A 15,361-nucleotide genomic window follows, 5' to 3' on the forward strand; every position below is an offset into this window, starting at 1 on the left:
AGATTGAATATCTTGGTGTTTAACGGGGTTTGAAATTAGCAAGGTTTCTGAGTAATAGGATGTCACTCATGTCATATAGATGTTAGACCTGTCAATTGTTTGCAGATGTTTTTTTTTTTTCTGTTGACTTCATACTCAAAATGATTTTCCAAAGGAAATGACGCTGTAACAGAAACACTGTTTGACAAGCGTGACAGCTTCTAATATTGAGCACCATGAATGGTTATGACCCAAAAAAAGCTTCAAACAAAAGCAAGACCTGCATTACAAAGTCTTCTATTGATAAAGAAATATTCTGGATTAAATACAACCTGAGGTCTAATGTCAGCATTGGCATGCATTTTTATATTCATACAAATTCTTAAAACAAAAATACAAACTTTACAAGATATTGAGTGTGCTATAGAAGTCTATATAATAATTTAAAATAACTTAAAATACTGCATTCACAAAAATGGTTGCCAAAGATATCAGGAAAGATTGTTTTTTTTTTTCTTTTTTTTTTTTTTTTTTTTGCAGCATCTGTGTGGAATAACATTGTAATTATTAAAAATGATTAAATCTGTAATGTTCTCAGATGGATGCATGACTTCAGGTAAAAAATAAAATAAAATAGTATAGCCTGAATGCTCTGTAAGTCGCTCTGGATAAAAGCGTCTGTTAAATGCATAACTGTAAATGTTCAGACTGATGGTTCCAGTGTTTGCACATTTAAAGATCTCGGAAATTCCCAGTTTATTCAACCTCACAACACACATGCCACAAGACCGGATCACGGTGTAAGGATGTGTGCTTAGCAAACTGAAACATTAGAATTGACAATAAAATTTCCTCCGTGGCAACATGCTTTAAAGCAATTGCATTTTCAGTTTCCCTTTGCTTCTGACTATCTTTGGTGGCGGGTGAATTCAGCATGAAATCAAAAATATACCCCTATAAAAATGTACACTATATAGAAGCCAACTTCCCCCTTCATTTTTTTTTTCATATCAACTCCTGATTAATAAAATCCAGTCTCATTCTACAGTTTGAGCATCCTGTTTATGTCAGAAATGGCTACAGTCTGTCATAAATGGGTTTGTGAATTACATTCTATGTTCTGTTTGATTGATCACTAGCTATATGTGGCCTTGGAGCAAGAGAAACTGAGGACAGTCCTCTTTTAAATGTAGTCTTATTGAATGTCCGGAATGTGTATGAAATTGATTTTCATCTTGTGAAGAAAAAATAACATTGCACACACTGCAATCTGTCAGATCATGTTGCTGCATTTTCTGTTTTCCATCTTTTACTATTTTTTTTGCTGTGTATATATATATTTTTTTCCTTCAGAGATCTAGCAGGCTGAATTTCAATATGAATGCCAAATCATCTCTGCGCGCCAGAAAGCCAAATATTTCTTTTATCGACCTCAGCTGAGAATACTGAACTCGCCTGTTACCATAGTAACATATTTAAAAATCGTTTGAGTGTTTTATGTTGAGTTTCAATGATGCTGCCGCTTCAGAACTTATGACTGGACTGTTCTTCAACACGAAGACAGTCACCAAGCAAATATAGATATTAAATACATGCAGCAGATAATTGGATACAAATGACTTAGCTTCGTGTTGTGGCCGCATCGCCACCTCGGGTGTGCATTATTTTCTAATAATTCAATGGCCAGTCCTAGTTATTGTTCTTGGTGTGACTGGGCCTTTAATAATCACATTATAGTGCAGGAAAAGCAACTACAAAATAAAATGCTGCTAACATTGGTTGCAAGCAGATTTAGAGTGAGAACTCGTCCTGATTTGACAGAGATAGTTGAAGGTGAATATTCTGGAGGACTCCGGTGTCTTCATCATCTGGCCCTTCATTCTGCAGAGCGGAGGAGTAAGTGCTGGAAATGCTTACTGACTGTTTGTGTGCGATGGACTCTGTCCAAGTCTCTCAACGTGCGCTTTGATCCGAGGAGGAAAACGTGATGAGCCAACAAGAGGCTCGGATCAAAGATGCAAAGTGGTGTGTATATGTGTGTGTGTGTGTGTGTGTGTGTGTGTGTGTGTGTGTGTGTGTGTGTGTGTGTGTGTGTGTGTGTGTGTGTGTGTGTGTGTGTGTCGTGCTTCAAGGAGAAACAGAGGTCTGGTTAAACAGAACAAGAGTTTCTTAATAAGTATTTCCTTCTGAAGAGAGAGATGTTGTGTTTGTTGTCGTTTGGATTCCAAGAAAAAACTAAAGATCATCAATTTTCTCTCTAAGGCTAGTTCCTGGAACCGGTGATGTGAAAATGGCTTGACTGGAGCTGTTCTATATTTTATTTACAGCAGGCCTACATTACCACTTAAAACACTGGGATACTTACTTTATTTGTAACTTTTTTTTTTTTTTTTAATGTTTATTTTTTTAATTTTTTGAAAGAAAACTAACATTGTGAAACACTATTTTAATTAAATGCTTTATAGTTTAATTTACTTTTTTTCTGTAATGGCAAAGCTGAATTTTTAACATTGTTGCAGTCTTTAGTGTCACATGATCATTTGGACATGATTCTAATATGCTGATTTGCTGCTCAAGAAACTCATTAATTGTTTTATGTATTGAAAATTCGAAAGAACAGCATTTATTTGAAATAGAAATATTTTGTAACCATAAATATTTTTACTGTCATCTTCAGTTTAATGCATCCTTGATTAAGGAAATTATTTGCTTAAAAAATCTTATTCTGAATTTTTGATTGGAAGTGTTTGATAGGAATATTGCGATAGTGTATATATATATATATATATATATATATATATATATATATGTCATAAATCTTTTTTGTGTTAAATTTAGGCAAATATGTTTGCTAAAAATGAGTCTTGTCAAGATTTAAGAATACACTAACTCTTTTAAATGTTCTGCAAAAACACATGAAGACTCCATGAATGCACATCAAGGTCAGTGAGTTTGTAAAATTTCAAATAATTTGATGTTTTTTTTTTTTTTTAATGGCAATGTTATTTCAAGTTGTAATTATATAACATGGTCATATTCATTATTCAAAAATTCATGGTATTTGTAAAATCCATCTTCAGAAAAATTCGTTTGAAAAGCTTTTATCTGTGCACTCATATGTGTTCAAGGATACTGTTAATGCTTTTACATCACTTGACACTGGAGGAGTCACTGAATTAAAGCTTAGTTGAATGTGGCATGAGATTTTCAAAACCGTATGAAAGCCACATTAATTCATTTGTTTTTCATTGATTCTCTTATTTGTCATTGACTCTTTGAAGAACGTGTGGGAAATTAACATATGTATTTACAGCTACTTCTCTTAGAAATAAAAGTTCTTTATTGCCTTTTGAAGGTTCCCTGAAGAGCCTTTAACATCCATGGAATCTTTCCATTGCACAAAAGGTTCTTTATAGTTTTTCAGATATTAATTTATTCAAAAAAATGTTTCTTTTAAGAACAGTTCAATGTAAGGTTCTTTACGGAACCCAAAATGGAAAAAAACCATTATGTGGCTCTGTTCCAAAACCTGTTTTAAATATTTTTGATTAGAAAGATTTGTTTTTGAATGGCTCTACATGGCATGGGCAGCAACTCAATTGCATTTGATTTGAATAGAGTTTGACATTTACATGCTGCTAAGCTAACAGCATTCTATGAGCATAAATGTGCATAATACACACAAATATTAGGCAAATCTATTTTTTTATTTAGATTCTTTGGGGAAACAAAAATGGTTCTTCTATGGCATTGTTTTTTGGAACCTTTATTTTTAAGAGTGTGTGAGAAGGGAACAGATGCCTACATTTTCACACTTTGTTTTAGATGTGCGCCCTAAAATGCTGCCTACGTAGGCAGCTCACTAGGTGTTGGAACACAGCCTGCAAGTGTATTGCCTAGATGCTATAACCTAAAATTAAATTGAGACAGTGGAGAATCCCACTGTGTATTTGTGATATTCTCACTTGCCGAGTAATTTCAGTTGATTGAAGGGTGAGAAAAATGATTTGACCTTTCTGTCATTTCCCAGGAGAACACGAGAGGCACTCACAAAAGACCTCTGTTGCTATGGTTATACTGCAGTACTGTTTTCAGGTTACTCTGATTATAAGCATGATTGCATTAACATAATCCCAGTATTCTGTTTGCACGAGCTCTGACTTCATTGCATTATAAACCAGTGAAAACATGAAGGCGGTGAATTTGTGCGTTTGGATTTTTCATTGCTTTAAAACACGTCCTACATTAACGTCAGAGAGACTCCTAATAAACATGCAGGGCAGTATGTCGTCTCGTCTTATCTGAGCAGATGAGAAAGTTGTTTGATTTTTGTAGTGCCTTTGTCAATACCACAGCCAGCAATGACTCATCACAACAACAAAGACACTGTGAAAGATCAGAGCAGGAGAAAGATGAGACTCTGAAGCTGCCTTGATGCGAAATCAAAAAACCAAAGAAATGCTGTGAAATTCATTAATTGTTTTCAGGCTAAGGCACATAATCCAATTTGTCTGCAGTCTTCAGACGGCGCTGTGGTGTGGAATAATTGATTAGATGCTGGAGTATGAGCTATTCATCAATGCCCATTCAAAATGGCAGTTTGATTATTTTCTAATAGAGCCGTACTGCCGCAGTCACAACGCATTACTTCTGAAGACGCCATGGCAACGGATTCTTCCTTCCAAGGTGATCGTTAGGCTTGTAGTCAGGTGACAGGAGGGATGAAGTGTGATTGGTTAAGATGACCTCTTGTCAATAAGCTAAGTGACAGGTTTATTGTGTGATACTGTTCAATATGGAAGCTTGTTTCAACGGTTGAGAACAATGGATTGATGGATGGACGGATGTGTTGTTGTTAAGTTTGGTGACAGGTTTATTAGATAGATGGATAGATAGACGGACAGATAGATAGATAGATAGATAGATAGATAGATAGATAGATATAGATAGACAGATATATAGATATAGATAGATAGACAGACAGACAGATAGATAGATAGATAGAAAGAATGGACAGAGATAGATAGATAGATGATAGATAGATAAGGATAGATGGATAGGACGATAGGATAGATATGAAGTAGGAGATCTATACACACACATATCTATATCTGATAGGTTGTTTGATAGATAGTTTGTTTGTATAATGGGATTAGATAGATAGATAGATAGATAGATAGATAGATAGATAGATAGATAGATAGATAGATAGATAGACAGACAGATAGATAGATAGATAGAAGAATGGATAGATAGATAGATAGGATAGATAGATAGATAGATAGAAAATAGATGGATGATAGATGGATGGATAGGATGGATGATGGATGGATGGACAGAGATAAGAGATAGATAGATAGATAGATAGGATAGACGGGACGGACGGACGATAAGATAAACGGACGACAGACAGACAGACAGACAGACAGATAGATAGACAGACAGACAGACAGACAGATAGAGACAGATAGATAGATAGATAGATAGATAGATAGATAGATTAGTATTTTTTATTTCTGTTAATTCCCAAGGCGAAAATTTTTACGTTTTACGATTTTTGAGATAAGATGTAGGAAGAAATAGAGATTTATATTTTATTTAGATAGATTTGAATTAGACAAAATAAGAAGAATTATTAATAGATAGTTTTTTAGATAGATTTTTTTTACTTTAACTTTAAACACTATTTTTTTAACAGTGAATAATAAGAAATATTCTCTCTCTTTAATGCATTGTGAGAGCAAAACAAGTTTCCAGCAACGTGTGTTTTGTGGTAGAGATATGTTGTGTGGTGTGAAACCTCTGAACAGCAATCTAGATGATAGAGATAGATAAATAGATAGATAGATAGATAGATAGATAGATAGAATAGATAGATAGATAGATTTTTTTTTTTTTTTTTTAGATTTTAGATGGTGTCTGAGATGTTTGGCACAGGGTGATGTTTTGGCTGCCAGATAGGAGATAGGATTTGTATGCACCTGATTCAAGAAGAGATTGAAGGAAAGATAGATAGGATAGATAGATAGGATAGATAGTGAGATGATAGAGTAGAGGATAGATACAGAATCAGATGAGAGGGCTCAGATAACAGAGATAGCAGATAGATGTGTCTGATGCACCTAGATGCCTAGAACCTCATCCCGAATGGGAGAGAGAGAACGCAGGAGCAGAAGAGAGTAGATAGAGAGACGCAGATACGGACTGGGAGGATTTTTTTGTGGACCTCAACTTTTAACTCTCTGAATTCCTTTTTTTTTTTTTTTTTTTTTTTTTTTCAGTTAAAAGTGGATTCATGAAATAAAAGAGTCTCTTTCAAACTGAGACTGGAGGAGATGACCCTCAATCTCTCTGCTACAGTTTAAAAGTTGAATTCATGCAACAAAGGTTAAAGAGACTGGAAAATTGCTGCGCAATTGCTTGATGCTGAGATTAAATGTGGGTGGTTGCCAGGGAGTTGCTATGTGGTTACTAAGAATCTATCTATCATATGTTCATTCTTTCATTCATCTATCTGTCCAACCATGACCGTCTATCTATCAATCTGTCTTTCTCTCTGTCTATCTCTCTATGCACTTCCATTAGTAACTTCTCAGCTTTGTTCATGCATGACACGAGGCTCACACTGAATTCGACTAGATTTGTTGTCTTTCTCTTCATACTTTTTTGTTTAAGATTCTCAGAGCAGGGAGTCTAAATCTTTCTGAGTCATTTTCAAAGCGAGCATGTCCTTCTGATCGATGCAGTGGTCGATGTTGAGTGAGCTGCTGAAGTAGAGCTTGAGGATAATGACGGTAATTGGCTGGTCTGATAGATCGCCACATTCTTTCTGCTTTTTTGTACGGAAAAGAAGGAGAAGAAACCCTGGACTTTAATCAGGTTCAGAAGTGCTGTAGATTCCAGCTTGTTTTTCAGACACAACGAGGGATGAACGAGTATTATGCTGTCTTGAAAACATACTGTTACTGTTAACCTAAATTTGATTAGTTATTCCCCACCTTTCATTTTCATGTTATCAAGCAGCCACCAAATTACTCATTATCTGTAGGTGAAGTCATTTATTTTGTCATTATATATATATTAATTGCGATTAATCGCATCCCAAATAAAAGTTTTTGTTTACATAATATAGGCTTTGTGTGCTATGTATATTTATTATGTTTATATAAATACACATACATGCATGTATATATTTAAGAAAAATATGTAAATTTTATACATTACCTAAATATATTTAAATATGATATAATTTATTTGAATATAAATATATACATGCAAATACATAAATATTTTCAAAATATATGCTGTATGTGTGTCTTTATACATACATAATAAATATACGCAAAATGTAAACAAAAACTTTATTTTGGAAGCGATTAATCGTGATTAATCGTTTGACAGCAGTAATATATATATGTCCAAAAGCTAATGGAAATATACAAACTTTTAAATGCATTTATGTGTGTGTGTGTGTGTGTGTGTGTGTGTGTGTGTGTGTGTGTGTGTGTGTGTGTGTGTGTGTGTAAATGTATAACTACCTAACAACCACAAAAAGCAATCACGCAGCAAGGCTTTAATCTCTTTAAACATCAAATTGTTTTAACACTCTAGGCAGGCAAGTCTTAGTCAAGCCAACATTTGTCACTAGTTCTTTTCTGTTTCTTTCTTTGTTTCGTAGCTGAAGTACGTTAAGCTGTTAATCTTCTCAAATTGTGTTCGAGCTGCAAACTTCTCATCAGATCAATAGTTCAATCCAGTGGGGTGGCTGTGAACCAATAATACGAGTGATTCTTTTAAGTGAACTATTGAGAGAGAGAGAACATGAGGGACAGAATGTGTGTGTGTGTGTGTGTGTGTGTGTGTGTGTGTGTGTGTGTGTGTGTGTGTGTGTGGGTGTGTGTGTGTGTGTTTAGTATGGATGTTTGTGGACCAGTATGGATGGATGTTGGAGTGGAGTTGTTTAGCTCCTGCAGTCTTTCTTGTCTATTTTTATGGCTTTGTCACAAAGGCTTTGTTTTTTTCACTCCCACACACAATAACACAGATGCACTCAAGATCCAAAGCTGTGTATTTATTGCTTTAAACCTACACCAACATCCATCTTCACTCGTCAGACCAAACACTCTTGAACTGTAAGTGTTTGTGTGTGTGTGTGTTAATTAATATTTAATGAGCTGCACCTGTGAGACTAATGTGCTGTGACTGGGATTCCCTATTGCACAAACACACACACTCAAGACTGTTTGGATTAACATACCAGCATACTATTCCTATTACTTCTATAGCATGCATTCCCCATATTCTAGCACTTTTATGTGGAATAACTAGACATCACCTGCTAAATTAAATATACCATGTATCATGTGACAAAAAATGTGGCATATACAGTTTGAAATCATTACATAATGAGTAAAAATTTCTTTATTTAACTTTTTTAGTTTATTGTTAGTTAATCACCCTAATACAAAAAAAGAAGAAAAACCAGATCTTCTGCTCTAGTATTATTTGCTCCATTACAAGCCCCTAAAAACCATTGTCAGATCAGATCAGTATTAGATTTATCCTCCGCCCGTGAGCACAGCAGGACGCTGAACTAACACAAGCCCCCCGTCATGCGATCCTTTACCCCTCTGAGCACACGAGGTGTGTTTGCTCATGGGTTATCATCAGCACCCCAGTCTGTTATCACATTAACATGGAGCATATCACAACGCTGAGCTTCTATATTACTTATATTAACACTATATTAGACTGTATTTGTTGCTTTTGTAAAATCATTATAAATGGGATCTCCTCGAGTAAGACATTTTAAGAATCATTTTATCGTTATTTAAAAGCATGTAATTGTGGCTGAAGCTATATGATTGCTAATACAGTTCTATAAGGGATTTCTATACAGGATAAAATGTCAGACGGGGCAAGGCTGTAGTGCCCCCTGTAGTTCATGTTTATTATAGGCTTTTGTATTGACAGACGATCATTAGCAGACTTCACAAACACTTACAACATGAAAACATTGTTGTGTAACAGATTTATCTTTTCTTCTTTTTTCATAATACACTTCAGCTTTGTTGCTAGTCAGTGCATTAGAAAGGATTGACTAGGTTTGAGAGCATAGGATATTTATTGTCTTAGATTACCATTATTTCTGCATTTATTATTGTATTTACATTTTTTTCCCCTTAAAAATTATATGATTTTATGTCATTACATTATTTTAACTAATCCAAAAAAAAAAAATGTTATGAAATCAACTTGATTTTTTTTTTTTTTTAAGTTGGTTTAATGTAATTTAGGTTGGAACGATAACCAACCTTATTATTCTTTAAATGTTTACTTTGAGTTGAATTTTTTATAGTGAATGAATTATGAGGAATTTTAAAAATATATATATATCCAAATACAAAAACCTAAAAAAAAAAACAGATAGGTGGACAGACAGACAGACGGACGGACGGACGGACAGACAGACAGACAGACAGACAGATAGATAGATAGATAGATAGATAGATAGATAGATAGATAGATAGATAGATAGATAGTCATTGCACTTAAATGAATCTTAACTTTTTTAGAATAACATTTTTTAAAAGCTTTCAACCTTTTTTTTATACACCACCACATTGAGAAAAGCAACTCAGGTTTAAGATGAGGTTTAGCTAAGTGTCCCAAAGCAGATCATTAGTGCTGACTCTAATCCCACCCTGCTGTCTGTTTACTGATCCAGACTAGTCAGTCCACAGGAACACATGCCATGTTTTTACATTGCAGAACATACTCACATGCAACACTGTTCATTTTAGAGACACTGTAAGTTGATTACAATTGTTTCTCATCATTTTGATGTAAATGATTATGCTTGAAATTTCTTGTGCAGACAAATTGAAATAAACATTAAACAACAGAAAGTTTTACATTTTTGTTATTTCTTGTGCTTCAGAAATAGACTGAAAGTTAAATGACATACTTAAACTGAATTAACAGTCAAAACAAATAAGCATTTCTGCTTAGAATTAATTACGTCTGCAAATATTCAGAGTGAAGTCAAAAGAACAAAGAGGTCCCAGATCATCGTGTTTCATACTGTGTTCTGTTCCAGACGTGTTTATTGCCTTCATGCTTTGATGTAGTAATATTATCATTCTCATATTGGATAATAAAGGAACTTCAGTTGGAATATGATGCTTGTGTTGATTCCAGACACTAAAGCTGGAGCCAGTGGGCTTGAGAAACACTTGATTTGCAGCTGTTCTCTTTCTTCCTGTTTTTCTCTCTCTTCTCAGACTGAATTTCTTGTTTCTGCAGTATTATGTGTACTTCTTGTACAATATTTTGGTTTTCCATTTAAAACGTTTTCAAATTTCTCATTATCCGCTTTTTAATTATTAGATGTTTGCCTCTTTTCAGTTACAGTGCATCACTTGCAGCCCATTCAAGTGCCATGTAACACATGCATATAACGCTGTGAAGCTGAGTGCCATCCAAATGAATTATCACTTCTCAAGTGTGCTCTGCTCTTGCCAGACCATCTTTAAATGTTATGTAAGCTGGCTTTGTAAGTTATTAAAGATTATTTTTCGCAGCACAGATGTTTCGCCTGGGAGTGTGAAAAGACGGTGAGAAAGAGCATCGAGTCATGATGCAATACAGAGTTGAAATAAAGCAGGAAGAGTGATAAAGCTTGACAACATTAAATCTTGTTCTTTACTATACAGACGCTCATTCAGTCCATGAATGTGCCTCCATTTATGTTATGTTGATCTGACATCACTGCAGTCTGTTTTTGAACCACCGTAGCTGCTATCCAGCTAGTCCATGTCCTGTTTGGAGTCTGAGAGACCCTGAGGTCTTTTAATAGCTCAAAAACCCATTGTCAACATATTTACTGCTGTCTTTAATTTATGCTATTTTAAATAAAATACATTTTAACTGAAAAAAAAAAAAAAAAAAAAAAAACATTACAACAATCCACATACAGTACATTTAAAGCACACACATGTATACATATGTTAGAATGAAAAAAAGAAAGTCTCAATGGTCCTAAAATAGGCCTCATTTTGCTTTAGGAAAATATAATCATATTTAGCCCCAAAATCATAAGAAATAAATTATTTGTATTAATTTTATAAAACATATTACTACTTTGCACAAAGAAAATTAAACCTTTATTTAAATAAGATGTATTATATTATATTATATTATATTATATTATATTATATTATATTATATTATATTATATTTATTATTTTTTTTTAAATTCAGTATTTTCAGGAAACTTTTTTTACCCAATTATAGTATATTTTCATTTATTATTCTTTTTCACTACTGTAATTCTTTGAACAAAAAGAAAATTAAACCCTAGATTTAAATAAAATTTATATATTATATTATATTAAATTATTATATTAAATTAAATTAAATTAAATTAAATTAAATTAAATTAAATTATATTATATTATATTATATTATATTATATTATATTATATTATATTATATTATATTATATTATATTATATTATGGACATTTTTATGTCAAACATTTTTAATATATTTTCAACAATGTTTATTTCTCACTACTGTAATAGAGTATTTATTTAAATAGTTAATAAATAAATAAAAGATGTAATAAGAATAATAAATAAAATGTGTTTTGTTATGTTATGTATTATTTTATTATTACACGTGTGTGTATTTTTTAGTGAGTGAAAATGTGACGTGACATACAGCCAAGTATGGTGACCCATACTCAGAATTTGTTGTGATTTTAGTCACATTCAAAACAAATTTCATGTGAACTGCTTTATTCATTTATAAATTAATATGATCAAATCTTTCACGTAACTAATGACATTATTTGTCCATTCATATATGCTTCTAAACTCCACAGAAAGATGAATTAACATCGAGTCCCCACTGGATACCTATGTGGGACACATTGATGTCCTAAAGCGCCATTTAGTGGTTCAAAAATGTATTGCACGTTAATTTTCATATTCTCTTGATTAAGTCGGTTTGATCCTAGTTATATTGACTCATCCATGGGAATTAGATGGAAAACTGATCCATGGAAAATGCTGATTCATGCAAACGTCACATTTAATTAAACAGTTTCACACCCAGCAAAGACCCAGAGTGCATCAACACAAACCCAAACACACCAGATATTCCCAGAAGTATGATGGCAGTGGTGCATTGCAGACATATTTTATATTAGTTCTGCATTCTGTGTCGGTTCTTAGGACCAGAGGAAAGCGGGCTAGTTTGATCCGTTTGCACCGACACAGCCTGCTGGGATCAAACAATTAACCTTCAGTATATTGAAAGCAACAGGAGAATGCTAACACAAAACCTTGCAAATGAAATAGCAGCAGTTGCTATAGTAACTTGTGCTGAAGTCTAAAGGCATTTGTGCAACACCATACAATATGTTTCAGTTGCCAAGAAACATCTGTCATTTACTCAAAGTTTACAGTGGCCTGGACTTACTGTAAATGCTTAAAAAAAGGTGAAACATGAAGAAAACTCGGGAAGATGGGAGGTTAATTTTTTTTTTTTGAATTTTTTTTTTTTTTTGAATGCATGGACTATGATTTGTTTAAATTTATAAAGATAAGTGGCCTATCCAGTTCTTTCCAAAATGTTGAAACAATGCTTGTGAACATTTAGCCATGGTTTTACTACAGTAACTCTGAGCATTGCATGTTATTTTGGTGCAAATGCTTTATAAGACTAATATTTAAGTTGTAGATGAGTTTGTTTCTTCATCAGAACAGATTTGGAGAAATTTAGCATCATATTACTTGCTCACCAGTAGATCTTCTGCAGTGAATGGGTGCCGTCAGAGCAGCTGATAAAAACATCACAATAATCCACAACTAATCCACATGACTTCAGTCCATTAATTAATGTCTTGTGAAGTAAAAAGCTGTGTTTGTAAAAAAACAAATCCAAAATCCATAATCCATAATAATGCTTCCTCCAGCGAAAAAGTCCATCCCCTCTTGTCCTCTAACATCAAAATCAACTGACATATTTGTTTAGAACTTTTTAAACTCTTTTCACTGGTAAACACTGCTTGATCTGTGCATATTTCTCTCCTAATTCAGACAAGATGACTTTTTCCACTGCGGGAAGCAGTATAATGAATTATGGACTCGAATCAATGGTTTAAAGTAAAAATGTTTTAATGATGGATTTGTTTCTTACAAAAAATCAGCTTTTTTTTTTTTTTTTTTTTTTTTTTTGCTTCCGAAGAGTTGTGTGGATCACTTGTGAATTGCTGGGATGTTTTTATCAGCTGTTTGGGCTCTCAGTCTGACGGCACCCATTCACTGCAGAGGATCCACTGCTGAGAAAGTGATCTAATGCTAAATCTATGGGTTAAATTGACTTAAATGGACTCAAATTGAAACTTGTTCCTCACTTAACGGTATCATAATATGACTCCAGAAAACATAGAATATAGCATATGAGTCATGTGGACTACTTTTAATTTATGACATCTATTATTTTGTCACTTATGGTGTGTTTTGTCATACACTGTAAACAGTTGTTCAAAGAACTGCATAATGATTCTTTAAAAATGACTCCTTTTGCATTTCACAGACAAAAAGACAGCTTACACATTTGCAATGACATGAGGGTGAGTAAATAATTTTTCTTTTAAAGATTTTGCCTACATTTTAACTTCACACTCTCACAAAAAAAAAAAAAAAAAAAAAAAAAGGTCCAAAAGCTTTCACTGGGGTGGTACCGTTTTAAATGGTACTCTTTTGTACCTTATTAACCCCTAAAAGATGCATATTAATATCTAAAGAATACACATTGGTATCTTAATGGTGCATATTCACACCTTTTAAAAAATATACCTCCCAAGTGACAGCTTTTGTATCTTTTTTCTCAGAGTGCATATGAAATTAAAAAAGACATAAAAATAAGTGAAAAACATTAAATTAGAAAGAGTAGCCACCATCTTTCCTCAATTTTCTGACGTTTTCCTTGATTGTCATTTCTTTTTTGTATGGCTGTGTTAACAGCTGTCTGCATATTAGCAGCAGGGATAATCTATAGCTTTGTGCTGAACGTAATTCCTAAATGACAACAATGATTTTGTTCAATCCCGTCACGGTACCTTAACTCCCACCTCATGATTGGGGGGGGTCGAGGGGTAACTATGGTAACGGGATGTATTAGTCATCACTCATGTATGTGACAGGTGTGGACACGACAGAGACTGAGTGTGATGTATATTTATCATCAGTTTAAAATGCATACACCATCACACCCGAACATTTTTACATCTCCCCTCTGCTCTCAAGTGTCCTGGAGCCAGCAGGGCCTGTAAATTGGATGCTTATGTAAGACATATAAAACACACCCGTCTTGTGACTAATGCCTGTTTTAACATGTTACTGCAGATTGTTGTTGACAGATAACATAGTCCTGTGATGTGTTTTTAACTGCATGTCACAAAAAATGCATGCATAGTCATTAAAATATGTAATTATATCAAATTAAAAATTCTTAAATATTTAGAAATATATAACATTAAATGACATAATTATTTATATAAAATGTATAATTAGGTGAAATAAAATTATAAATAATGTGATATTTTTGCATCATTAATCATATAGTATTTTATAATATAATAGTCATACTATTATAGGTTTTGTTAATACTTTTAATTTTAAACTTTGTCATTTATTTGTTTTGGCAATTTTATTTGTTTTGGCAATTTTATTTGTTTTGGCATTTTTATTAATGTACAAAAAATGAGAGCTGAAATAAAATAAGTTGACTTTTTTTAAAATGTTTTAATTGTAGTTGTTGTAGTATTTTTTTCTTTTTTTTTTTAGTTGTGTTTGTTTGGATTGTGTAAAATTGATTTGTTTTATTGGAATGGGTAAAATTGGTTATAATACAATACTGTGCAGGTAAATAATTCAAGATTTATTACCCTGTTTAAATTATATTACTTTGATGTTTAATAATTCAAGATCTTTAGTTGTGTTTAGTGTACTAGTGTACTGTACTATATATAGATATATATATATATATATATATATATATAATATATATATATATATATATATATATATATATATATATATACATATATAGTACACTAGTATTATATATATATATATATATATATATATATATATACATATATAGTACACTAGTATTATATATGTATGTATGTATGTATGTATGTATGTGTGTATGCACATTAGTAAGGTTCTGAAAGTAAAAATCCTATTAAATTTCTCCATTATGAATAGTTATTGTGATGTGATTCATCTCAGGGCTGATTCGGTTCATGGTTATGAACTCTTTTTTTTTTAAGAATTGTTAGAAATCTCTATAGAGAAAATGAGCA

The sequence above is a fragment of the Cyprinus carpio genome, chromosome B12 (genome assembly GCF_018340385.1).
Source record: "Cyprinus carpio isolate SPL01 chromosome B12, ASM1834038v1, whole genome shotgun sequence".
Classification (NCBI taxonomy): Eukaryota; Metazoa; Chordata; class Actinopteri; order Cypriniformes; family Cyprinidae; genus Cyprinus; species Cyprinus carpio.